The sequence below is a fragment of the Myiozetetes cayanensis genome, unplaced genomic scaffold, assembly GCF_022539395.1.
Source record: "Myiozetetes cayanensis isolate MyiCay16 unplaced genomic scaffold, myiCay2020 scf9, whole genome shotgun sequence".
NCBI classification, from domain to species: domain Eukaryota; kingdom Metazoa; phylum Chordata; class Aves; order Passeriformes; family Tyrannidae; genus Myiozetetes; species Myiozetetes cayanensis.
In genome coordinates this window covers 4,142,011-4,169,731 of record NW_026088185.1, presented here as the reverse complement: position 1 = coordinate 4,169,731, position 27,721 = coordinate 4,142,011, and the positions used below count along the sequence as shown (strand labels likewise).

At 42.1% G+C, this 27,721-nt stretch overlaps 1 protein-coding gene across 1 annotated transcript in view; it reads right to left on the bottom strand.

Annotated features, from left to right (window-relative positions):
- Positions 1–27,721, bottom strand: part of MAP2 (microtubule associated protein 2) — a 213,858-nt gene that overhangs the window by 170,238 nt on the left and 15,899 nt on the right. The window contains 1 exon segment of the mRNA XM_050339292.1: positions 3,738–3,788. The gene's annotated coding sequence lies outside the window, so the exon portion shown is untranslated.

Here is a 27,721-nt window from a genome sequence, read left to right as displayed (position 1 = left end):
TGCTGACTTCAGTAGAGCCAGACCAATGAAAACTGTGGTCTGTTAGATTTACCAGTGCCAGCAGAGCTGGTCAGTCACGGGGGTGCCAGCTGGTTTGTCTGCACCTCTGGAGAAGATCCTACAGCCACCAACCTCATTCAGCACCTCCTGCTTTACCTCCTCCCTAACACAGGACTTTCCTTCTTATAAGAGGAGAACTTGAAACAACAATACGAGGAGCACTTCCCATCAACTGGAATGTTAGGAGGTTTTTTGGGGTAATCTCAAGTTGCTTATAACTTCAACAGGAAAAGCCAAGACAGTCTAAATGGTTTCTGCTTCACATGACCCTCTCTCTGGTATTTAACAGCCCTTAGTATCAACTCAAAGGATGTTGGATGTGATGTCAACAGGGCACTGGGTCTGGCTTTCTCTTTTATTTTAGCACAAAGAGAAGAATATCACACAGAAGACCTGTTAGAGAGAAATGAGTGGGCCTATGGATAATATCCTGGTTGTTTGGCCATTTGGACAGTCCTCACTGCCCCATACCACACCTGGGGTACTGCTCTCCCCCAGGACCCTCTGGTGTGAGGCTGAATCCCTGTGCACTTGCTGTTCCCAGCAGTGCAGTAAGAGAGAAAGAACGGCAATGGGGTGTGCACGTGAGCAGCTCTGCAGAACAACTCGAGCCGCATAATCTGACACTGGGAATGAGAGAACCAGGACACCCTGGTGGAATGACACTTGGATTTCTCCAGGAGATCAGGTGCCTTATTACAATTGTTTATTTCCTGGGCTGCAGTTCACTTTTACAAGAGAAACAGCCCAAAAGAGCAGCAATTTTAAAGATGGAAGCACAAGACTCCACAGTGTTAAGTGGTGATCACAGTTTTTTTAACTGTATAAATGAAAATACTCAGCTAGTTTTGTCTGTTTACAGGGCTTCTAAAAAGACCAGCTCACTCAGTCCTTCATTTGACAGAGAACAGAAGTGTCCAAAAAACAAAAGCTTTTTTTGGATTCAATGTAAAGAAAGAGTTTCTTCAGAAAATGGCTCAACCACACGTGACCCTCACAGCCCTCCTGAGATGCTCATCTACAGTCTCTGCTCTCTGCAGGACGAGAGCAGGGTTTGCATGCTGCTTGCAAGCAGAAATGACACGAGGGCCTAATGTTAAGTTAAGCAATGAAGGTCTTTGGCTTTTGATAAAATTCTCTCCATTATTTTGTTCATACCACATAGAAATTCACCACAAATCAGTACAGGCTTGGGAACCATTACATAAACTCATGCTGTTCCAATGAAATATTCTGATATAAAACCATCTTTTTTTGCCTTTTTTCCCCAGACTCTCAGTAAAACACAACGGTTGTGCTTACATTTAATATTTTCTTGTGAGGATTTATGTTGAATTGCCATGCAAGTGTGAAAAATCAGGTAATGTTTAGGTTCAACACATGCCTGAGCTTGCAGAGACGAGCCTGAGACAAACAGTCTCACTTTCATTCCTTTGTGCAAGATACTCAACTGCTGCCTGATGAGCAAGAATGTGATTCGGGGCAGTCCACAAAGTGATGCAACAGAGTGACACCAATAAATGGGTGAAGAGCTTTTCTGTGGGTTGGGTACAAGGCTAAGAGAGGGTCATAAGGAAGGCTATCAAGACAAAAAGGAGAGCTGAACATGATCTGAATGTGCCCTTAGATTCACGTGGGGAAGATGGAAAGAGCACAGAAGAACAAGAACTATTAAAATTATAAAGGTTGGAGATGTTTATTCAGCCTTGGTCCAGGACTGCTCCTGCAGCCTGTACTGCAAGTCTGATCACCTTACTGAGATTTAGACAACCATTTATTTAATTCCAAGAAGGTATTCTGTTCTCCCTTTATGCAAGAATACAACTTCGAGTGATAAACTGAGAGCAGCTCAAAGGCAGTTGAAAGCACCAATATCCTGGATACTGAGAGAATTGGATTACTACTCATTTCTAAGGGCAGACAGGACCTTACCTATCCCTTTCAGCCTGCAGCTCACAGCCTGCACCGAATTTCCCAGTTACATGCATTGCCGTGATGAGCTCGTGGTTAGAACAGACAGCACATTCAACACCTGCCACCAAGACTATTTAAGCTCAGACTGGCACCAGTGAATTAAAATGCAGAATCAACTGTCCTCAACTTCCCTGTTGCTCTTTGCAAAGAGCACCCACCAAACAGCTCTGTCTACACTTTTAGCTCAGATCCTTAAATCACTCCTTCCCATTAAAGTTATTGGATTTGGCCTCATTACAGCTTTGAAAGACCTGTCTCTTCCTGACCATTTAATTTTTTGCCTAATGAATCACATTCAGTGGCATGCAGAGGCTGACAAGGAGCAGCTAAAAGAAGCACCTTGTACTCACTGAAACCAAAGCTAGACCTTTTCTCACTGGACAAGTATTAACACCACGAGCAGGGCCCCTGGCAGCTTCCATTCAAGAATAATGACAACTGGAGTCTTGCTGATAAATTTTCACACCTTGCCTGTTTCTCTCACTGCCTTCCCCAAGTACACACGAGACAAGGCTTACATGATCGTTGCAATTCTTTTTAACATCTTGAGAAGTACAAGCATTACATCTGCACTGCAGCCCCACAAAGTTATAACACAGCATTTCAGAGATGGTGACCAAAGGCACTCTGAAATACTCAGCAGAGAGCCTGCTCTCCACAGTGAAATACTGCTGCTCACTGCTGCTGTGGACATGTACTCCAGAAAGACTCACATCTTCAGGCAAAGATAAAAAGAGCTATGACCTCCAAGAGAGGAATGAGAGGCTGCAGTAAGAGCAGCAATGTTGGGACCAAATGAAACTGCCCCCAGCACACAGATACAGGCAACACATGTCCCAGTTTTTACTCCATTCTCCACTCTAGAAAAGAAGATGGACAAGAACCAACTACAGAAAAGAAAAAAACAAACCCCAGAACAAAATCTTACTTCATTGTGACTGTGCAGTGTCACCAGACAGCCACCACTGGATAAAGTCAGAAGTGTTATTTACCAGCTCTTCTTGCACTGTTTTTCACTTGAGCCATTCAGATAACCAAAAGCTGTCTGCACCCATTACACAAACCCTCCTCTGAACAGATAATGCCAGGGTGCAAGTGGAAAATCCAGGGATCAGCACTTCTTTGCATCTGTGCTGCGTTCCATATTTACATATTCCATAAACAACTTCAATAAAACATTTCAGCAAAAGAGAGCAACAAACCCTCAAACAAGGTGAGCATGTGGTGACTGACAGACAAGTAATCAGCACATGTTGCAGAGAACATTCTTGGCAACCGCGAACCCTAAATTTGAAGTGTGAGAACAAAAACTGCCATATCATAGATTCAACTTGCAGTGCTCAGCAGCAGCAGTTTTGGAGAGCTCAGCTCGCAATGCCAGTCAGATATTTCCTACAGAAAACAAGACACCTGCACAAAAACACTGGCAAAAACCCCAAGGCATTTTTATTTTCACTTAAGTTTCTACCTCTTTGCCTCCGCTGTACGGCCCGGAAAATGTACATATTCTCTTTGTTTAAAACACATCAAAATACATAACCCACGTACAAGCAGACACAGGAGGAGTCCTGTCAAACTATCTGGGTTTGTTTGAACAAGCCCCAGGGATTCATTAGGCAATCCATCCAAGTAAAGTCAAGATGCACAGCATTTCCAGAGCCCTGGCATGACTGATACAAGACCAACGAAAACAGAAGACCCACCTTGTGTTGTCGTTGTCAATCACAGGATATTTTATTTCGTGTTTCCACAACCTGAAACAAAACCAAAGCTCTCAATTAGTGGCAGCTATTAAAGCGAAAAGGCTTTCATTTTATTAAATTAATTAAAAGCCCGTGAACTGCAACGTGATTAACAAAATGCCTTCCTTCTCTGTGTTTAGTAACATGCAAAGTTACACCAAATTCTGAAGTGACTAGAATCTCTCCTGCCATCAGAGCTTACAGCCCATCTTATGCATCAGCCCATGTCCTGCTGAAGAGCCTGGGTCTTCAGAATGCCTGTTCTCATATGGAGTGGATATCCATGGAAAAGCTGACTGCACTGAAGCACAGGCTACACTGATGGTTTCTGTTAGGATCAGAGCTTCACAGAAACAATTAAACCCTTTCCTTTACAGAAAGATGATGATCTGCAGGCAGAAGACCTTTGATGTATCTAGATTCACTGGGAATAATTCACCAAAAAAATACAAAATATGGTAAGAGCAACAAGCAAAAGTACAAGGAGACAGCAAACATGAGGACAATATGACTTAATTTACCAAAAGCTTCCTTATTTGCAGGAATCCCACAGTTACACCACACAGTAAAAAAGTATGTGCTAACAAGCTGCAGACCAGACTGATGTGACCTATAAACTGAAAATCAGGTAATGGAGTATCACGTATCACAGAAAAGCTGCAACAGGAAAGTGATACTGAGCAGCCACAGAGGAGAAACTCTCTGGTGCTACAGTTGTTCTACTGCAGGACCTGGGGCAAGTCCTTAACTCCTTTGTGCTCGAGTCACTAACCACACCTTACAATGAGTATAGTATCATCACAACAGCATAAATGAGGATTAATTACTGCTTTGCAAATCCTGGGAAAGGCCGGGCAAGCACCTATAAAGTACAAATCGCTGGCATTTACAAATTGCACTGAATTGCCCAAGAAGGAGGGAGGACAGAATTCCCTTCCCAGCTTCAAGCCAACAGCCAGTAAATGGACCATTTTCCAGTCTATCATCCTTAATCAACATGAACCCACTCTCAGAATTAACTTCTGCCAGAACGTGAGTGCAAAACTCACAGCTCAACAAAGCTGTTTAAGATGCTCATTGCTTGACAGGGGAAGGATGGGGAGAAGATAAATGGTAGCAGGAATACTCTGTACTTTTAGTGTACTTTGCCACACCTCAGAGTAACCATGAGCATAAGGGTTGTCACTGAAAGCAATGGGAGTCTTGTCCTTGATTTTATCCAACTTAGACATGAAGCATTTTATTTCATAGAAAGGTAGAGAAGGGCAGATTCAGCATCTTGATGAAGTTAACAGGAAGCAGTGACTGAATCATGAGCAAAAAGCAAAGACCCAATCCCTACCTCCTGCTTTTAAGCATGGGGCAACTTTCTGAAAGCACAAAAAAAGACTTAAGTCCCTATTGCACACTGCTGTCATAACTGAGGATAAAGATGGAGGTGCAACCAGGAGAACTGCAGAAGAAAAGTCAAGCTCAACTACGTCTTCTTTCCCTCCAATACCAGAAAATGACAAGTCAGTTCTTACAATACACTGGCCAGGCGTGGTCCCTGTTACCTTTGGTTAATTCCATATGTCTGAGAAGGAAATCAGCTCTAAGCCGGTTAGACTTGCTAAATGAGATCTGTCTGAGGCCCCACCCCAGGTGCAGAGTCATGCACCAAAGATTTGTCATTCTTTAGGAAGATGCTACTTGTCCAGACACTCTTAGTAATGGTCAGTAAAATACAACCATCTAACACCTCATAACTAATATTGCCCTCTTGAGCAAAGCCTCAATCTCCACGGAGGTCCCAGTCCATATCCAAACCAAGAGACGAGCAGGGATGGAACCAACAGGATTCCTTTTCTGAAGCTTCTGATGAGCAAATGGACACACACACAATGCTGGCACCTCCAGCAAGCAGAACGTACAGCATCTTTACATCCTGCTCCACAGTGTTTACTCTCTAGAGACTCCAGACTCATCCTGCTATCTTTGGTCATGCTAAAAGGGACACAGACTTGTTGCTGGTAAGATAAAATGGCCATGAAACCCCAGTCAGACAGCTATTTATTTTCCTGCTAGTTATGCTCACTTAACTCTGCTTTAGGAACAGCAAGATTTTCCAAATCACAGCCCTGATTCATGCAGCCTGTGGTGAACACCCAGGACACATTTAGGAAAAGACTACTAATAAAGTACCATGCCAACTGTTTGACTCAGAGAAAAATGAGATTAGAACTGCTACATATTGGCATTTGGACTTCTGAATACTTGCTGGCTATTAAAACCTTCTAATGAAGTTTCTTTAAAGCCTACACCGAACAAAATTATCTACCCCTTTCCTGAAACTACAGCGGCATTTGCTGACGCTGTCAGCTTTCATGTGAGGTGGGTGTTCCTGCAAGGAGTCACACTGACATCTCTGGTCTTTCACTAACTGCTTTCCAGTAACATCCAATAAGAAAATAAAGCTGCCCAGTATTTTCCATTTTTCAGCATACATCTGCCCCAAGAGATGGGCATGTGCTATGAAGACAGCTGTGCCTATCCAAAATATTCACTGGCACAGCTGGACACACCTCCCAACACCCTGGGTACGGTTCACTTCAGAAGATGGAGCTGGTTTGGCTAAAAGGGAGAAACTGTTTGGAAATCTGAAGGCAGGAGATGGGTTGTGTAATGGTGATCATGAAATGACAACACTCACTATTCAAAAATATAAGGAAATAATAAGAAAAGCAGATTAAGGGCAGTGAATCTTAAAGGAAAACATTATTTTAAGCAACACCACACAGGTCAGCAGGGCTTTATGGGAGGCCAAAAAAGTGCAGAAAAGCTACAACTGCTGGAGATGGAATAAAGCTACAAACAAAAACTAATCTATGGCAAAAACAAAGCTGAGACATGTTTTATTATTTTAAAAAAAACCAAAACAAAAAAAACAAAGGCAAAACCGAACCAACCACACACTAATGAATGAAACCACTGACACTGAACTCCCAGGAGATGAGGGAAGTCCTAATGCACTGCCTGGAGGCAAGCAGAGAACCACCAACCACTGTAAAAAGGAAAGAGGATGACAACTACACAGGGAACTAGAGACCTGTCAGCCTAACTCATATTCCCAAATCAAACTGTGAATTAATTATAAATACCTGAAAGACAGTTAGATGACCCAAATCAACAGATCTACTTCTTCAAAGAACCAACCAAGTCAAACTGGTCCAATCTAGCTTTCTGTTAGGGTATAGCAAATAACTGGAAAAGGACAGCACCTGCTACACTCTCCAGGGGGCTGAAGGAGTGCTCAGAGGGGTCAGTCATGAGTCTCACTTCTTTGCAATATTCTGTGTGACCAACCACAACCAAGCACTGATCTGAGAGAGTTTACAAGTACTTCATTAGGTTCCAAGTCATCCAAAATCAATGCCATGGAACTCACTGATTCAAAGTGCTACTGTAATGTTGCTACAGAGGCAGCAAAAAGAAGTATTTCCACAAGAGCTTCATCCACCAACATCTTAGTTGGGTCGCAACAGGCTGAGCCCAGGCACACACCAGTGCTGCAGTGCAAGCCTGCCTTCCTCTCTGCTGGGCTGACTCTTAGGTGGAGCAAGTCACACTCCAGAGTAAAAGCAAAGTGAACAACTGGATATCCACCTTCCACAGTCAGTTTTCCAGAGCTCTTCCGTCAGAGCCATCAAACTCATACTGTTAACTGTTGTCTGACACACAGACATGCCTTAGCAGAGGAGATAATCCTCCAAAGTATAAAGCCAGCAGTTGTTCAACATGTCTAAAAGACTTGCAAAGGAGATTTAGGCTCATCTAACTAAATAAAGAACCTTCTGAATCTGTACACTACCTTCACTGGACAGTCAAAAAGAACCAGGTAAACAGGACAGAGATATCTCAGGGAACCAAGGTCTGCATTTTACCTCCTGCAACATCTTCCAGCCTTGTGCATCTGCCTTCCTTTGATCTGCCCACTGGTCCAAGGTTCTGGCTGTTCATCTGCCTGCATGTGACGAAGCTGAGCAGCAGGAGCTGCAGATGTACTCTGGGGCCTTGGCCCTGAAGGTACACTGGGCTAACTCACATTTTGAACTGAGGTTCACATTTGAAGCCTACTGGTACAGCAGCCTGCTCATACAGTCTGTGCGAAAGAAGAACAGAATAATCTTCCATTTCTTTAAAAAGCCAGAGATTTCAAAGCTCACTTCATCTCTAACTGGCCTAAAATCTTTCCTCATCTGCTGTGGTACTTTTGAAAGTCCCTTTACCACGTTAGTGAAATGGAAAGTTTAATGAGTTCTAAAAATTCCAGAATATTTTAGATTGGAGCCATACAAAATTCCTCATGTGTAACAGAGCTAAGTGGCAGTAACATAACAGGTCTGTGGGGCACCTTCCCTGCTGAACAAAAAAGGAGCAGACACATATTCAGCACCATTAATGGAAGCTGAGAGCCCCATTTTCCAGGAGCACATACCCTTTTCAACCTTAATCTCCCAGTTTCAGGGACAGGAATTCACACCAAAAGCACACTGTCAGTAATTTCTGCAGCAACAGAACCTCAAAGTTTCTGTTTAGTTCTTTGACTGATCCTGTTACACATTTTTTAATGCTTGAACACATTTTCAAAGGTGCAACTCAAAACACTGCAAGAGTACCAACACTGCAAGAAAATATGCAACAAAAACCCCTGATGTTCTACCACTGCTCTTATTCAAGTAAATCCTTTATCCTCCTGACAAGGTACTTCTGCTGGTATGAAACTGCAAATTCTGAATTGTTTTCCACTCATTCATAGGTAATGTCTTCCTCATAGCAATTCTGATTTCCAGGAAATTTATCCAGGATCTATACAGTTAAAAGCAGAATTAAAACACATCCTCGTATTATCTGCTCTTACAAATTTTCAGTTTATTGGCATCAACACTGTTAAGAGTTAACATGGTTAAAAGCTTTCTGCGAGTAAAAGAATTGCCTGAAACATTTTTCATCTTCCATGAGATTTCGTACTCAAAAGCCTAACTCCAAGGTTGGACAGATCAGCACAGCTCTACCAAAATGCCGGGAAATGCCACTCACTGATTCACAGGAGCTAAGGATCCATCCTGGACATGTGTCTCAGGAAACCACAATGTGAGTTCTTCTCCTCTCCGCTGTGATGAAAATACGCTCCAAAACTATCCCTGCTTTGGAGAATCTACACTACAATGTTCCCATTCTCTCCCTAAACAAGTCCTTGAGTGTTTCTCCTGTTACTCTCACAGCATTTGGTCCTGAGCCCACAAAGCAATTTGGAGCTTCACCACTTGACAACCACATTACCACACAGAGCCCTGCCAATCACTACTTCTCAAGAGGAAGTATTGAAAGGAAGTCTCCCTCTGTCCTAGAGGCTCCTACTACTTTAATGGCCAAACACTCCCAGGCTACGATCTTTGCCTTCCCAACTCTTGCACAACACAGAAAAGGATTAGTTACCCCAGTACAGAAGGGTAACTGAGGCACAGAGAAGTTATGGTATTTACTGCAAGTTCCCAATAAAGTCTTTGGAAACACATACAGACCTCAGCTGATGCTAAGGGTACTTGTCAAACAGGTTCACAGCAGCTACACAATTTTGAAAAGTCCACAAGCAGCACTAGTTAAGGGCTAATAGTTTAAAAACCCTCCTTAAATACCACCACAGGCAGCTTCTTTCAACAACCTGCAAATCAAAGACATAATGCAAAGTGTCAATAATAAAGAGGTGAAAAAAACCAGCAGCCAAGTGGCACCCCTTTTTAAAATCAAGTTCAGTATCAGAAAACAACAAGAGTTCTTCTGGAGTTTCTAAGTGTCCCACACACGAAGGATTACTTTGGGAAAGCTGATTTCTTAATTAGATAACAAATCAATTCAATTTGTTGTAAACTAAACTTTCAACACTCAAGTGGGTTGATTTGATAAATATGAATCTTGAATAAAGTAAAAAGGTTCTGCCATTCTAGACAAGAAGTTAAAGCATTAACTCTTCTGTGCAGTTTGAACTCCAGCTTCCTGATGCAGAGGTTTTAACTATATGACCACAGTGTCTTTCCTTGTATCTTTGGAAAAAAATATACTGCTCCTCACCCTTAAAGAAATTAAAGCTACTCCAGAGAAGAAGAAGTACCAGTAGGACAGCTCCCTCTGGCACCACAATTTCAAGAACTGGGAATGAACAGAGGAGTGTGCAGGTGTGAGGAGGATGGGCTTAGAGCCAAAGTGGAACATTTCAGAAAAGAAAACTGCTTCTTTCCCAGCCCCTGCCCAGGTGTCCTACCCCCATCTCTGTGCCCAAACTGCTCACGCAGGGTCAGAGCAGAGTGCTGATGACCCCACTGTGAACCCAAACAGCTTCCACTGGACACCTACAAGTAGGGTTACTTGGACACTAGAAGTTTCTCCCACCTCCAGAGTAGGAGTGAACCCCCATTTCAGTGCAGGCTTCAGAAATATAAATTCCTAAACACGTGACACAGCTAGATAATTTAACAGTGACTGATATGGAAAAGTCAGTGTTTTCAGAGCTGTCTTACACAGTTCACAGAAAGCAAAAGAATGAAGACATGCACTGAAAATACAGGAGAAAAGCAAAAAACACGGAGCAGCAGTTCCCAAATGGAGCAACATCTGTACCATGCACTTAACGAGGCGGGAGTTCTGTGGAAACAAGTAATAATGTGATCCCATAATTAAAGACTGCTTTATAATATGTATGCAGAAAAGGCTGCCACAAAGACTGCGCAAACACCCTTTATTCCAGCATTTCCTGAACGGAGCTGTTTGGCTCAGCAATGTTAAAAGGTTCCTTTAACAGCTTTTTCAGGCTGTGACACATCATGTAGATGGAACTGAGGTCAAGTGCATTAAGAATCTGAGTAACATTCTGTGCTGCAACATGACAAAAGAGGCACTGTCTGAGCTGCAAGGGCTGACCAGCACTCAATCTATTTCTACAGCCATGCTAGAAACATATGGAAGTGTACAGAACCTGGAATTCATTTTAAAAACTTTTTAAATAAACAGGGTGTTTAAATTCTGAATAAAACATATAAATACTAAGTCTTTGATGGCCTCCTAGATCCTGTACGAACGAGAGTGGCATCCCAGAAACAGCACATTAGCAGCACTACCCGCTCTAAAGGTTAACTGGGGAAGGCAAGGACACACAGTAGGGCTTTCTGTCTGCCTCACCAAGAGACCTCAGCCACAACTAACAATGGCAAACTCGTTCAAATCTGGCTTAGAAACCCAATTTTTTACAGATTTATTAACTTTTAATTAGTAGGCACAGGCATCACTCTAGCTTTAAATAATTCTTCCTTGAGAAGTGACATTATCTCTATTGTATTTGTATTTCAGCCAAGGAAGAATGCACTTTTTCCTTTATTAACAGGGCTGACACTCAGTAACATAATTAATGAGTAGCTTTGAATGTGATCTTTTAAAACCCTCTATTCAGGATTGGAACACTGATAGTAATTATAGGTGCTGTGCAGAGAGCTTGTCTTGGTACATTTCAAAATGCTACATATATAATTCACCCCCAGCTTTTTTTTCAAGACAGATTTTCAGAGGTTCGAGGGGCTTTCAGAGTGGAGGGATTTGATTTAATCAGGGACTGGTCACTCAAAGCAGATACTCAGAAAAGTGCTCCAACAGCCCTAGTTGACTGCTGTGGCAACTATTCCTCGTTTTGTGAGCAAAAAGAGGAAACTGGGCACTGACATAGCAAGCTGTGATTCTTAAAAGTAATCCATCACTTCAGCAGCCCTGTTAACCTCGGTGGGTCTCACCACATAACCATCTGTAAAACCAAGTCATACCGAGCACAGGGCTGCTTCAGCAACATTTCCACTGACACTTTCTGGTTCCAGAATAATGTCTCTGATAGCCTGGGTTTTTTTTTTTAAAGACACAAGGAAAGTACTTGGGAGCAAGCAAGTACAGCTGCAGCACGAAATAAATTAGAATACACTTGTCAGAACTCTAGACCATGTGTTAGTTTGAGATAGAAGGTGTCTTTCAAGGTTCACCTAACTACACAGGCAGAGGCCACTTGGAGTCATTACATTCAGGATTCATAAAAAGAGAGCAGAGGGTTTATGAAAGCTGCACAAGTTCTGGTCCTCAATATTTGGGTGTGCATGTATGTACATATGTGTCTGCATGGATATATTTACACAGAGAAATTACACAAACTTTTTTTTTTTTTTAAGAGAGGTAGGAAAGGAAAGCACATGGAAAAGGAGAGGCAGCCAGGACACAGTCATCTAAAGAACAAATACATTAAAAACTAAACATCTTATTCAATTACAGTAGGTTCTACAAGCATTTTCTGAGCACTGGCTCCTACAAGCACAAGACTGCTGCTGAATCAGAACGACCTCCGAGATGAAACCAAGAGCACAACTGATTTGAGCCTTCATGTCATGTCAATTTATACCTGCAAAGCACAGAGCCATGGTCCCACTTTCAAGGAGATTTCTTTTTTTTTAATCCCATCATAGTAACTTTGACACTGATTCTCCCTGCAGTGGTTGAAGTGCACACTAACTCAGGAAAACGCCTTGTGCTATCTGCCAAAGACTGAATCAAGTTAATCAGCAGTGTGCCGATGCATGCTGATGTTGACACTTCAAGGATCACAAAATATTTAGTTCAACTGTTTAATCCTTTAATGCTGCTTCCCATCAATCACAGAGCTCACTGTAATTGCAGGTTTCAAAAAGCACCAATAAGATCATTAACAGAGCGATGCAGAGGACAGCACAACAAAAAAAGGACTTCAGATGCCAAAGTCTTTCTGTGCAAAGTTTAATGCCTGCAGACTCCTCGTATGCATCAATGTCAAACCAGGCAGAATTACCTGCATGTGGTTCACAAAGGTAAAAGCTGCAAGAGCACACTGCAAGCATAAATCATTTCCTAGGTGCAAAACCAGTCTCTAAATTTAGGTACAGGCACCTCAAATTGCAGAGGCTGAGTCTGGAAATTCCCTTGCTGACCATCTGGTCGCTGGACATTTGAGCCAGGGTCCCAGTTCTGCAGCTCACCTCTGGTAAACCTCTTTGTCTCCAGCAGCTCGTTCTGACCCTCCTGAAAATGAGCCCAGAACACACGGGAGTTGCAGGAAACTCGCCTTAACTCTGCAGTCTCACTGTGCCCTTCCACCCTCGCAGCTGTAGCTCTTCTCCACTACATACCGTGAGCACACAGTTTTTCAGAAAAGAATGTGCCCTCTCTTACTGCTAAGTCCCATCATATCCAATTTTCAGTTTCTGTCTGCACTATACCAGCTTTATGTTTTAGGCTTTCCTCCCTTTCGGCCCTCGCAATTTCCTGTGCAGCATTTTGCAATCTCTCAGCAATGCAGACAAATCAATTCCTACGACTGTCCCTCCATGGGTCTTCCTGAGTAATGTCAGTGAGATGAACACGGGCTGTGGGGAGCTGGACACCTTGGGCCAAACACAAATTGAGGCAGACACTCTCTAGGATGCTCAGGCAACAATCTTTAGGGTGCTAAATTATGTGAAAACTATATAAAGCAGATAAATATATGTTCTTCTGTCCAAATCTAAGGATTTTTCCCCACTTCCTCCTTTTAGCTGTTAAATGTGGGATCTTACCCAGACACACTGACCCCAGGAATACTGTAGGATACATATTTTGCACTGCCTCCAGATCAAAGGTAAATATGCCAGCAGTAATGGTAACTGAGCCAAAGAACTGGGTAATTCTGCCCTAAGGAGAGAGCATCTGGTAAAGGCTGAATCAAAAGCCAGAACATCCCCAGTAAGAGACAGCTTACCTACGAGTCATTTGAGCGCTGTGGATAGACCTGGTGAAGCACAGATGAGTTATCTGCTCTAGGTAGAGCAGAGGATGTCACCACAACAGCATGGCAGGTCTAACATCAGTGCAGCACAACTAAGTGGTGCTGCAGGCAAGCACAACAACCAGTAACACATTCAGCACATGAGACTTGGGTTGTGGGGTCACAGCCAGTGTGATTTCTTTCGTTCTCATTACTCAGTAAGTACTACCCATAAGACAAGGCACAGAACAAAAGCTCAACTTCCCAACTGAGAACACAAATGAAGTATTAAACCAGGTAAATAAGACAAGGAAAGAGTACACACCTTGCCATCCCTGTCAGGGAACGTTTTAATTTGTACTTTCCTTGAAGAATTAATGTTGGGCAAATAAAAGAGAACCAACCAATGGTAGCTGGGGGTTTATTCATTTCCACGTTTTACTTTTACAAGAAAATCATTTTCATCATCTTATCTATCCAGTGTTGACTCTCATGACGTGAACGGACAGTTTTGCTTTCACCATTCATACCAATTCTGGTTCCTAACCAACACTCAAAATATTCACCTACACATTTAATCCCTGTCAATCTCTGAATCATCTGAATTTTTCAGTAAACTGCTATAACAAGGATTTCTTTAGAGAAGATTTGCTAAACATGGCACATATGGAATTCATTTCAGTAAAGGATTTATTTTCTTGTCAGATTAGAAAATAAATTGATAAAATTACTCTTGCTTTCCAAGTCAAAATGGATGTGTCACACTAATTCTTTATACTTCTTAGCTTCAGGGGAGAGATTTTCGAAAACATGGGAGCATGTACAGACCACAGAATGCAAATTCCTAACCACCTCTCAAAAAAAGGTAAGCCTTCTAATATTCAGTGCCTTTAGAACAGAGTAGCAAGACTAGCTATATCCAAAACAGTACCTAGAATTGGGTTTTATAAACCACATTCTTTGATCACCTGTAATTTCATCAAGCAAAATCCAGAGCAGGCCTGGCCCCTGGCCATGCCAGTGCCCCACTGGCACAGAAGAGCATCCTGCACAAAGCATGGCCAAGGCAGCCCCCTCTGGCAGCAACAGCCTCTGAAGGAAAATAAAAAATGAAAAGGTGGTTATGGCCTGGCTAATCCTGTAACCAAAGAAACTTCTAACAGCTCTGCGATGATGCATAATACTGGTGGAAGAATTACACAGCTTTTGTGAAAAATTATAAGTTAAATCTGCTTCTCTTCTGGGGTTTTGTGGAAAATTCTATTCTTCAGCTCACAAACAAAATATTTCAATTTTTTTTAATAATATTTTTATGAAAGTTTAAAGCTCATGAAAGCAGCAATCTTTCAATTAAAAAAATGTGGTACTGGCGATATTATATTAAGGTATTTAAAACAACAAAAAATGTCATTGGAATTCATTCTCTCATTGCAAATACCTCACCATGTGTTTCTACTGCAGTAGATGCTCCAGACCAAGAAACTAGACTTCCACATTACCTAATATTGCAGGAAGGCACACACTCACACTCACGAATTATGCTTTATAAACAGGAAGAAGAGGAGCCTATAAATTGTTATGTGCAATTTCCAAAAGACAGATTATACTCAACACTCAAAAACAGCTAAGGAAGAATAAGCAGAATAACTGGAATCCCTCATTCAAACTGCACGTTACAGGGGGAAATAAAGTATTTTCATATCGTGGTCTGTTTGACAATAATATAACCTTCCATGTTCTCTTGCAACAACAGATGGCATAAAAAAGGACATAATTCTCATTATTATTATATTAAAAACCATGTCTGTGCTTGTAAGTGTCCTTGTGAAGAAGTGCACAACATACTCCTTTTTCTGCAAAGGCCATGAGGAAAAAGAAAATCAAATATTTTTCTTGCTGTAACCAAAAAGGCCAATTAATGGGGCTGTCTCAGCAGCTGTCATAAAAATATTATCTCTTTTTAGGCTTACTGCATATTTACATATTTAGAACTTTCAAGCAAATAGAAGAGAATGAATTGTTTTGATAAATCTAATTTTTTCCAGATACAAAACAACTACCATGGGAATACACTCTTTTTCAATTATGTCTTGTCTGCACATTACAACAGGTAAAGTCTGGGAAAAATGTATTAGATAAAACCAGCAAAAACCTATTTTGACTCAAGTCTCCTTAACTTTCAGGGTTGATTGCTTTGCTTTGACCAGCTATAAAAGACTAAGATTTTTGGATTTCAAACTGCTTGCAAACAATGTGCAAGTAGTTCAGTGGAAAGAAAGAAAAAAAAAGAGCAAAAAAAAAGATTTAAAAATAAGCAATTTCCTTTAAATTATGTTAGTGAAAGCTTGCTATTCTTTTTGATGTTTGCATTTTTCAAGCCATCCTCACTACGGTACGTAAAATTGATTTCTGCAACAATGCTATACTGTATCTTTTAATTAAGAGATTTATTAGTAATTATAAAATCCTGTTGCCATGGAAAGAAGAATTTATATTACTAGATAAATTTTTAAATACTGGTTTTGAAACTTGTGTCCATCAGACACAAATGTTTCAGATCCTTTTCTCGATTAGCTCCTATAACAACATGGCAAACTCTGAAAACATTTCCAACCATTTCAGTGCTGTGCAGAGCAGATGTAGCAAAGAACATTATCTGCAGCTCTCCTTCAGCCTGCTGTTTGCATGCAAAAGACAAACATGCTTAGAGTTTTCAAGATCTCTGCTTTCTATTTTATATACTGTCCCTGGCAATTATTATTCCTCAGATCTCGAGTTTTCCCAATGGAAATCCCGCGATTTCTTTTATCAAACATATCACAGTTTTAATAGGAGAATCTATGTTCAAACCATTAAAGGAGCTTCCTTTGCAAATAGCAGCCTTCTGGGGAAAGGCATTTTATTCGCTCCTTTTGTAGTTCTTACTTTGTTGTTGATGCTACTTAATTCACCACAAACAGATGCTTGACAAACTGCCTTGCCCTCTACCCTAAATGAATGTTTTGAAACTAGAAAAGATATCAGTACTTTGGTAGGGTTTTTTCCTACGAGAATTCTCAGTAGCAATACAGTAGCAAACCTCACCAGCTTAAAGGAAAGAAATCAGTACAATGGTACAGTGGCTGAGATGGCATAACTTCTTCTAAACTGTCTTTTTTATGGCATCTCTATCAGGTTGGCAATAGGTGTAGACAAAGCAGGGCACTCCACCCAGACACACAGCAGGAAGAACTGGATATTCCTCAGAGCAATCTGCAGAACTGGGAACCTGATCACAGCTTTCCTTTCTTCTCTCAAATGAAAATCAATATGAGGAAAGATAAGATACCTCTTAGAAGTACACGTATTTATCTTACATTTTACACACTTAAGTGCTACATCTTTTTGTTCTGTGCTTTTCCAAAACACACAGGGGTTTTGCCTTTAACTATCGCACACTACAATCTCAGGGACTGGGACAGCTGGGATATCCTACTCATTTCTTGATCCTTCCATCATTTTCCATCGGCACAGCCACTCTTAGCCATTCAGGCAGTTGCAACGTATTACAGCATCCTATTTGCACTTACTGCCAAATTATCAAAATGGTACACAATTAAAACATTTAAAAGGAACGACAGACGTTTTAAAAGATAAAATAAACAGAGTTAGTGGCACAATGCCATTCCACCATTCCACCTTGTCTCCTGGGTGAGAGAAGTGCACTCCCTACAGCACATGCCCTGCTTTTCAGGCACTGTTTAACACCTTCAAATGGTCTTCCCAGTATGTTACTTTTCACGAAGCTTGATTTCACTTCAGGTGTTATTTGAGAGAACACCTCAAAGTGTACCAGTACAAACTGTTTCAACTCTCAGTTCACAGAAACTACAGACACTGATGTTTGCCTGGCCCTCTCACCGTACACCTCCGAAACTAAAACAGTTTTTAAAAAAAGCAAAGCAGTGCTACTGCAGCCTAATCTATGCTGGCACCTACATGACCTCAAAGGGAGGGTCTGAAACACAACCAGAGGAACTCCCCAAATTTCAGAGTCCTTATCACAGCTGTACCCAGATGCTTCACTGACACCAAGTCACTCGTAGCAGAACAGGCTCCTGAGTGACACAATCCTAAGGTGGCTGCTCGGACCACAAGGCCCAGAAACACACGTGGCACTGCACTACCCCAGCAGCTCTGCAGCTGCAACAGAGCAGCATTTGTGCTCGGGCTAATTCACATCTCCAACAATATCCCCACTCCTGGGCCTTGGCATACATCATGCAGCATGCATTTCACTAGCTACACGCAATCACCCAAATGAAATTCATGCACAAAACAAGGACTAGGCAGAGGCTTTCCATAACCCAGGTGTAATTCAGTGTACCATTCCTGAGAGCAGAACTCCAAGCCTTTGTTTTTATTCTTTCACAGAACTTCAGTGCATCAGAAATACAGTTCTCTCTCAAAGCACACAGACTGTTAAATAGCATTTGTCCTTGTTCAACTTAATTTGTGAAATCCCAAATCCAGTTTTACAACTGACTTTAAACACATCTGTCACCAGTGGGCAACATCTGCTGCACATTGCTGAGCCTGTTCCACTGCACAGGAAGGGAGACTTCCTGTCACTGCTGCTGCCAGCTTTGGAACTCGGTTGGTTTTCTCTTAGAAGGTCGTCTTGGCCAACACACACCCACGTGGCATGTGCACAAGTAAAACTGGTTGTGTCACAGTGAAAACGTAAGCCCAGCAGCAACCCAGCCACACACACAAATTTTCACCAGTCCGCCCTGCAATCCTGACTCTTCATCTAGCTCCCACTGCCACGAAAACAACGATAAGGGGATTAAAAGCACAGATGTCTCACTGCCTTCCTCTCCCCACCCTTAAAATTTAACTATCAGGCTGACCTGACTGATTTTAAAAAAAAAAAACCACACACACACACACCAAATAAACCAAACTTGTTTGCCAGCATGTAGTACATCTGGTGATGTCAACAGTTTTAGGCAAGCCTTTAAACAATTTTGGGCAAGTGATTTAAAGATCATGGAGAAGAACTAAATGCAATGTTTGAAGGGGAAAAGTCCTCTCCCGTTCAAATGGAGATATAATAGAGACTAGTTTACACTAATATAAACTTACTAGACCCTGTAATAGTTAGGTTAAAACATCATGAACATCCTCTTTGGGTGTTCAGGGCTATCTGGCACATTTAGGCTAATGTGCATCACTTACTACTCTCTAGACCTCTCTTTTCAGGAGTGCCCAGCCATGTACTGCCTTTCTCAGCCTGTGGAAATGACAGGACATGTGGCTATTCAACAGGACCTAAGAACCAATGCTGTGGGAAAGAGGGGAGTAGGGAGACCCTACAGCAAAAAAAACCCAATAAACAGAACAATCCAAAAAGAAAAAGGTGACAAATTTCAATGCAGAAGGTAAACAGCTACTGCAGGTCCTGTGGTAAGGAATTATTTCAGTAGAAAGATGCGGCACAAGGATTGATTTGAGAGCACAGCCGGGTATGGCACAGTGTGGTGAGCAGCTGGTACGACATCATGCCTCATTACCCACCAACACTAATGCAAACACCTCACACCTGATCCTCAGTGGTTTGGAGCAGAGTTCACAGTTCTGCCATTAACACAGGAGCTGCTGCAACACACTTCTTAAAAAGTACCATTAGCCAAAGTCGTACATTTTCAGCCCCTCTGAAAGCAACTGAGACATGAAAGCACTACAGTTCTGCAGACAGATAAGATGCCCACCAGAAAGTCTCATTTACTCTGCTGAACCTTTGCTCTTAACTCATTTTGCAGTGAGACCTCTGTTCCCATCATAAAGTGTTTTGGAGATTCACTGCTTTTCCTCTGTCTTGAAATCACACCTGCACACACCTTGATGCAGCGTATTACACCTCAACAAAAGCATATTATTTTATGGGTACAAGCTCCAGCCTAGAGCTAAAGCTTACCAGGAAACCACACAACAGCTCCCAATGACACATTATACCACTGCTGTGGAACTTTCCAGAACTGCAGTGGGACACCTGGAGTTCAGGTCTATCCACACTGCCTGCTGGGACAGACTGTACTTCTTACACAAAAGGGAGCACCCATTTGAGCTTCCAGTGATGAGACTCCCTACCAAGAAGAAAATATAATAAAACATCACTAAGTGACTTAGCTGAGCCCGAGTGAAAGGCAACACCCTCACCAGGTTCTGAAAACAAACTTGATTCTCTGTGTAGCAAGAGTATCTAAACAGCTGGAGAGGCTGGTCTGGTGTCATGCTATCCATTTAGGTAAATGACAGACCGGAAGAGGAACACATTTCAGGTATTTCTGATTCCTCACTTCAAGTGACTGCAACTCTAAAAAAATAAAATAGGTTGTTAAGCAGCCAGAACATCTTTAACAAACCACTGGCATCATCTGGTCAGACAGTGAAACCTAAGAACCCCATCTGACTGTATCAGACTTCTCAGGACAACTGCTCATCCCTGCACACATGAAATACCCAGCTGCCAGGATGCATCTCATCTCCTGCACAGGGGCAAGTCAAGCCTAAGTCTGCAGAGAAGGCCCAGTAACAAGAAAGGGTACAAACTACAGGAAAAATTCCTAACCTGCCAACAAGAAGTTAAATGACTCATCCAGCTGAGAAACTCACCCGGTCTATGGCAGGGCCAAATGCCCTTGACTGTCACCTGGCACACAATCCTAAGCCAACAAGGGCAAAGCCCTGAAAGAGCTCTGTCTACAATACAAGGGAACACATCTTTTAACAATTACAGGTTGGACCAACCCATTTCATTTTCGATTCACTCACTCACCCCCACCAGTTTTCCCAAGTCTTTTAATCTCCCTTCCCAAAGTGCCACAGAAATGAAGAGGAACCAAGTATTAGCTGAGGTGTCTGCCTGCAGGTGCTGCTCATGGCTCTGACCACAAGCATTTCCAAAGGCTGAAATGCCAACACTTGCTCTAAATAGCTGGATTTAAACTGCAAGATTGAAAAAAAAAAAAAAAAAAAACCACAAAGCTGGCCTTCCTATACTGCCTACAAAAGCAAACGCATCAGTAGCTCTCCAGATGCTACTCAGGCATCATAAACACTGTCTCCTACTGGGGCTGCCTCCCCACAAGCTGTCAATCCAGCTACTCACGGGAATTTGTTGAACCAAGTGAAGTTAGCAGAGTTACTACTACACAATAACACAGTTCATCAAGTTGGGAGAGGGAACCTGCAAGAGAGGTGGCTCATCCAGGACTGGACAGCAGTGGCTGAACTATTAACCTCCGTCACAAGCACAGGTGCTCCAAGAAGGGGACAAACACAAAAACATTATTCTGGAAGGTACCACAGCACGGCCTATCTGCACTGTTCCCCAGGCCTCACTCTGCTGCTCCACCCAACCCTCGTGCAAAGGACCCACACGAAATCCCATGATGGTGCAATCCAGCTGCTGACGGACAGAAATCCAGGTCACACTGTTCATGCAGCTGGCCCTTCCAGTGGCACCATCAGCAAAGATGCCAAGGACTGAATGGTCACACACCTCAAATGGGAATGGATGCTCGCCCTGCAGTAACTGATTCAGTTACTGATGGAAAAATACGGGTGTATGAATTCATTAAATGTTATTTCTCCATCTTTGAGGCTTGATGAATAATGAAAACTATGACTCACAAATGACTTATAAAAACAGCGAAACAAACACTAAGATCTGTTATTTACAAAGGATTGTTTCAGCAACTCCACGCCAAAGTGCCAGTCTGGAGCCTCCAGGTCCACCCCTGCACAAGGCAGTATCTCAAGCTGCATGTTGGCTATTCCTGTTTCTCTGTGCTTCCAGGACTATTCCACTCAGTTTCCAGCAGAGTGCAAAAATTTATTTTCAAAATAGAAACACATAAATTAACCCTTCATATTATATTCATATTTGCTTTCCCTTCAGTAAACTGTGCACTCAGAATGCCAGACACTATTGATGGTTTGCCAAAAAAAAAAATCACTGGAAAAGAGAATTATTGCAAAGCAGACTGGAATGACTTCCTGGAAACCACTTGGGTTTTGTGCAAGGCATCGGTTCTCCTCAAGGCATGGGAAGAAGGAGGACCAGAGAGCCAACCCAACTGCAGAGCCACAGTGCAGGCACAGCTTCCCAGAGCACACACTCCTCTCCAAAGGGCCCCAGTGGAACTGGAATGGCTCTCTCCAGAGCGCACTGCAGGGCTGGGATCTGTATCCACGTCTGCAGCCACATGGCACTGTCACAGCACACCTGCAGGATGAAGAGGCAGCTTTCATCACAGCCATGGCATGCAGGGACCCAACCTTACACGTACCTGTGTCTCTGGAGGGGCAGATGGGGGCATGCCAGGACTCACCATCGCTGCCCAGGCCCCTCACTTCCTGCACTGAGCTAGGATTTGGAGACACAGGGGTTGTTTGCAACCACAAGAAGGTTAAGCACACTTTTAAAAACACCCAGGCACTTTAAACAGTAAAGATTTCAGGTGGCAACAGCGCAACTGAATTTCTCCTATTGAGATGATATTTCTTATCTCAGAGATCCAACCCCAGATGACTGATAGAAACTTCTTTAATCTGATATAACCAAAATTTACTTTTGTTACGATATGGTTAAAGAAGTCTATTCAGGACAATATATCTGAAGCCAACATCCAATAAGAATTTTTTTTTTTAATTGCCAAGTTATTATTAACCTGAAATCCCTAAAGATACTGCAAGTCCCTAGAATGGAAACACAGCCTTAAATACAGAAAAATAATATTCCGATATCTGAGCACACTTAGTTCATTTCTTTGGTTGACATCAGACATTAGATAGAATTACTGATTTCCTAAAAGTGTATATTTGTCTCTGTCAGAAAAATACTTGTTCCCAAGCACAAAACAAAAAACTCCTGTGACAGGTGGTCTTTACCACTACAGCCACCTGATCCAAGACACAAGCTAGGGCTTTTCTATTTTTAGACATTAAATCAACTTCTATTAAACAGAATTCCTTTCTTTTTGAGCAGTAAACTCTATTGCTATAGACACATTCACAGTGATGGCAGAGATGAGAAAAGGAGGAGAAAAGAAAAAAAAACTAAATGCAAACTTATTAGATGATGAGAACACAATGCAAACGTGCTGGAGATAAAATGAATGAGCACAAGGAAAAGTAAACTGAGTGACAAGTTCATGTATTCTCTTCCTTTCTACTAAAATAAAAACTTCACTATGGCCACTAAAGCTTTTTTCTTCATTCCATCTCATGAGCTGAAATAGTGACACACTTTTTGAGGAGAAACACTGTCCTTGTATTCAAGAGCTACAGACCTGTATCTTCTTTGGTCTTACACTGCAAGAGGGAATTAGGCCATCAACATCAATGGTGCCTCCATCAAGGTGTTGGGACATCTCAGAGCAGAGTCCTCAGCCAAGTTGAAATCCACTGCATTTCACTCAGATTCTTCTGAAAATACCAACCTTACAAGTTTTTGGCCCTACATCCATAGCCGCAGGCACATGGAAGGCAACAGATCAATTCACAGAAGAACCAAGGACTTGCACTCATTTTCTTTGAGGACCTAGATTTTCCAGACTAGCAGGAAGGATCCCGTGCTCAAAAGTTGTTCTACAATCCAAACTATACAAACTGTAGTTGACACCACAAATCCACGGGACTGGGAGTCGTATCACCTTATTACAAAACAGTGGAAATTTTTGTTTTAAAAGAAAAGTAACGTTAACAAAAATATTTGTTGCTGCATCAATTACAAACCCCATTATCTACAAGGCACCCTGCCAGCAGTTGTTCTGACCCATGAGCGTTTTTGTGTCATGCTAAGTCACCATTTGCCAGGACTCCTGCAGTAGAATTCGTAGCTAGTGTTTTTTTAGGGTTTTTTTCCTCCACAGAGAGTGCCGAGGAGTTTTGGGCCCATCTGCCCCGACAGAGGTTCAATGTAAAGCCCTTAGATCTCAGTACACCACAGAGACCTAACAAAGAAACGCACAAAGGGAGCCTCCTACTCTTGGAAGGAAACAGGGAGTCCCAGCTGGACCTCAGTTCCAATTAGCCGCTCCATGAACTTTTCTCACAAGAGAATGTGTTCTGAAAAAATAAATACATGCTCTGATTAAGTAAATTGTGAGGAGTTGATTTGCAATTCCACAACCCCCAAGGGACTCTGAGACCAATCTCTCTGGTGTTTCATCTACAGTAATTTAATAGTTTACGTTGTCAGACCTCTGGCCTACGATGAAGGTACCAGGACAGATCTTGAGTACATTATTCACCCTAGTGCCCCTGATTCAAAGGCACTGCTAGGCCAATTAAACAAACAAGATTTAGCGGTCCGCTACCTGCCCCAATGATTAGTAAAGCAAGCTGTTTTCCCTGCTGGGATCAACAGCTCCACAGCTAACAGCTTCCACCTGCAAGCACCTTCAGGACAAGCTTGCAAAGAGAGGCAGAAATAAATGTGTTCCTCCATTCACATTCCAATTCACTGAAGTCACTACACAATTGAAGTCCTGCTCTCACAAACACAGACATGCACTGTAAGGTAAGCTTCGCAGATTCACATCTCCAGACCCTTTTGAGCTATTCTAAACACTGTGTTCCCTGCTCCCCTCGGGCTAGATTTTTTGTTTGCTTCCCACATCCCCTTCCCCTGCTTGCCAGGAACTGAGTTGGTCATTATTATTTCAAGTACTGCTGCCCCTGCCCTGCAGCATCTCAGCCCTGTGGAACAGAAAAGCAGTCTTTTAATACAGAGTGCACTTGATAACAAGATTAATAAAAAGTACACAGCATCTTTAGAGAGCCATCTTGTACTGGCATACCAAGAGCACAAGTTCTTAACAACGGATAAAAGGAGAACAACCAAACACTGCTAAGAGTCCAGGCAGTTTTAAGCCTCTTCTGCTATGAATCAATCAAACTGGACAGCCTCTAGAAAGTCTCCGTTTCCAGGCCACACTGGGCAGTGCCAAATATTCAACAAGTGACTGTCCATGCTCTTTTAAAGAGCCCAAAATAAGCTGAACACTATCCGCACAACTGTCATAATTCATTTTCTATACACAGAATCTCTTGAAGTAAAGCATCTTCTTTAGATTTGCTTACACAAACAAAACATTATATTGGGCTGGTCAATACGTTGTTGGAAAGCAAATGATTTGTGTGAACTGGTGACAAGTCTTCCTCACCACAGAAGGTGTAAATATAAGTGTGAAAAGCAATTTGTCTCCAATCACTATGAAAAACAAAAAGTTTCATCAAAGACTTTATTATAACTTCAACAAAGACTTTAATACAACTTTGAGATGTATTTCTATGGAAAATTATGGATGTTTGTGCTCATTTTCAGATTTTTCACCTAAGTATCATCAAATATAAGGCAAAAAATAGTTTACAGGTGAAATGATGCAACTTCAGTGCTTTGATGCAGAACACTTGAACACTTTTCAGAACAACTGTGATTATGAGTAATTCTGCTGGAAATTCTGAGGAAGTGATGAATGACTTGTAGAGTTCTCCAACTGGTTTTCTATGCATATGCTCCAGTTGATAAAATACAACTTACATAACTAGCACAAGACAATTGAGCAATGAAGACAGCACAGGAAATGCCATTTGTGTCGTTAGCCAAAATGCTCATGTGGCATTAACATTCTCAGAGAATCATCACAAGAAGTTTGTCCCTTTTTAGTTCCTTGAGAACAGAAGCACAAGTGTTTATAAGAATTGAGAACACCACCTTTTTTCTCCACCCACACGGACTTGGCAGCATGTCCCAGTATTGTGTGATGTCAGCTTGGAAAAACCTGCACTGCATTGCTTCGGGGCCTCTGAAAAAATAAAAACAATTAAACTACACACTGATCTAAGACCTGCCCTTTTCTCCTCTGTGTGCCCTGCGCTCAAAGACAGACTTGTTGATTCCCCTAATAAGTCTGGCCCCAATTAATTTACTGATTGGAGCTGGCTCATGGGATGAATGTTTATATGAACTGATGAACATTTACGAGACGGGACATCTATATGGTTACCTGGGCAGTGCTAGGAACAGTGTTAGGTTTTAAGTACCTGCACCACAAGTAATACTCTTGAGCTCCAAACCATGAGAGAAACTACAAAATCAACCAGAGACCTTTGCAGGACAGAGGGACTGTGAAGTGCTGTTCCTCCTGAAAGGCAGCACTCCCCTGCCTGCCCACACCAGTTTGGGAGGCAGGGCAGAGGAGGTGGCTGTCATTTCCATAAGCATTCACAGGCAACTAACTGTCCGATGTAGCACAGAAGTCCAGGACCAGGGAATGCAGACAAAACGCTCAGTTCAAGCACACCTTTCCTCTGTGGGTCCCTTGGCATCAACACAGTTCTCACGATATATTTAGGAGCATCCCTCAAGCTTAGTGTACAGTTAAGGCCACCCAAATCCACAGGAGCAGATTGAAGCTGCCTTTTTGTTAATACACCTACAGTTCTGAGATTTATACCCACAGATTCTCTCCTAACACAGGCCATTTGAGCAAAGGATGAATTTTGCCCCAAAGGCTTGACAGCTCTAAGGACAGTCCACAGCAGGGTGTGCACTGTTGGAAGGGCAGGAAAGGGAACAATTACACTGGTAAGAACATAATCACACTTTAGCTGCTAATCCTGCAATATAGCCTATGAGTGCAGACTCCTCGTTATCCTTAATGAAGAGGAGTGCACCTCACATGCATGCACAGGTGCCACAGATACCTGTCTTTTGCTAAAGGACCAGAGCCGAAATCACAACTGAAAAAAAACACCTAAAACCATATTTTGTCTTTGACTGGAAAATAATAGAATTAAACTTCAACACAATAACTAAAAATTACCGAGTGGCCAACAAGTAGTAATTCAGGCACAGATTTCACTTATACCTAAACAGTAAATCCTATTTGGTGGTGTTTAGGCAAGTGATCTTCCACTGACACATCAAGATTTATAAAGTCTGCTAGCTGTTTTACTGGAAAATAACTCTCCTAGTAAGATTTCCAGAGATTACAGTCTGGGCTAAATTGTTGTACTAGCAAGCCCATAGAACACCACATAAAGAAAAAGTTACCTTCAAAACACTGTAGCACAAACCAATCTCTCTCTCTCTCTCCCTGCTAGTTCTGTGAGTACACATGACTGTTCACCTCTGTGCATGCACATTCACATAATCACATTTTTAGCTGAATTTGTCTGCTTGTGTTCATGGCCCAAATGGATAGAAAACCTCCCTCCTCTATCCCAAAAGTCACCATACAAGTTACATGCAATAACTTACAAGCAACCCTGAAGGATCTGCACTTCCTCCCTTTAAAAGAAGATGTAGAGCTGACAGGTCACCGATTGTGTCGCACACTGCCCTTAGTCCCCAAGGAACCCCTTCATAAATCCCCGTGTCTGCAATTAAGCCCTGATCTTTAGCAAGGTCTCCATGCTGCTCACTTTTAGGACAGTCTAGAAAATTATGGCAAACCACTAACCATCTCATCCAAGCTACTACAGTCCTTCCCACAAGCTTTGTAGAGAATAAACAAATGCTACAGACTCGTTATAAAATGGGTGCTGTATGAACTTTTCCAACTGAAAATAAAACATCCTGTAATTCTTCCAAGGATTCCAGGTAAAGAGTCAAAGATTGCATTAGTGATGATTCCAGGTTCTCCCACGAAATTCAGTCTGCCTTTGGAAACTCTTTCAACTCTTTCAATTAGCATTAGAAGATGCTAAGTAATAACACACAGTCCTTTCCACTGGTTCAGAACAGCTCTAGATGACACATCATTATTTTTCTATCCTTTATTTCTGTTCTCCTATTGAATTCACACTGAAATTGCAGACTGACCTGCTATCCAGCACCCCAGTGAAATCCTCCATGACAGCTCCCTTCCTTAAGGACTGTAAAGCTGGCAATCACCAAGCTGAGACTCACAACTGCCATCAGCCTCTCCACAATCAGTTTACAACTGCAGCGGGAAACAGAGGACAGAGCATTCCCCTCTGCAGAGCAACAAACAAAACCTATTTCTTCCCTTTAAGGTCTTCACAGTTACGATTCATACAACCAAGC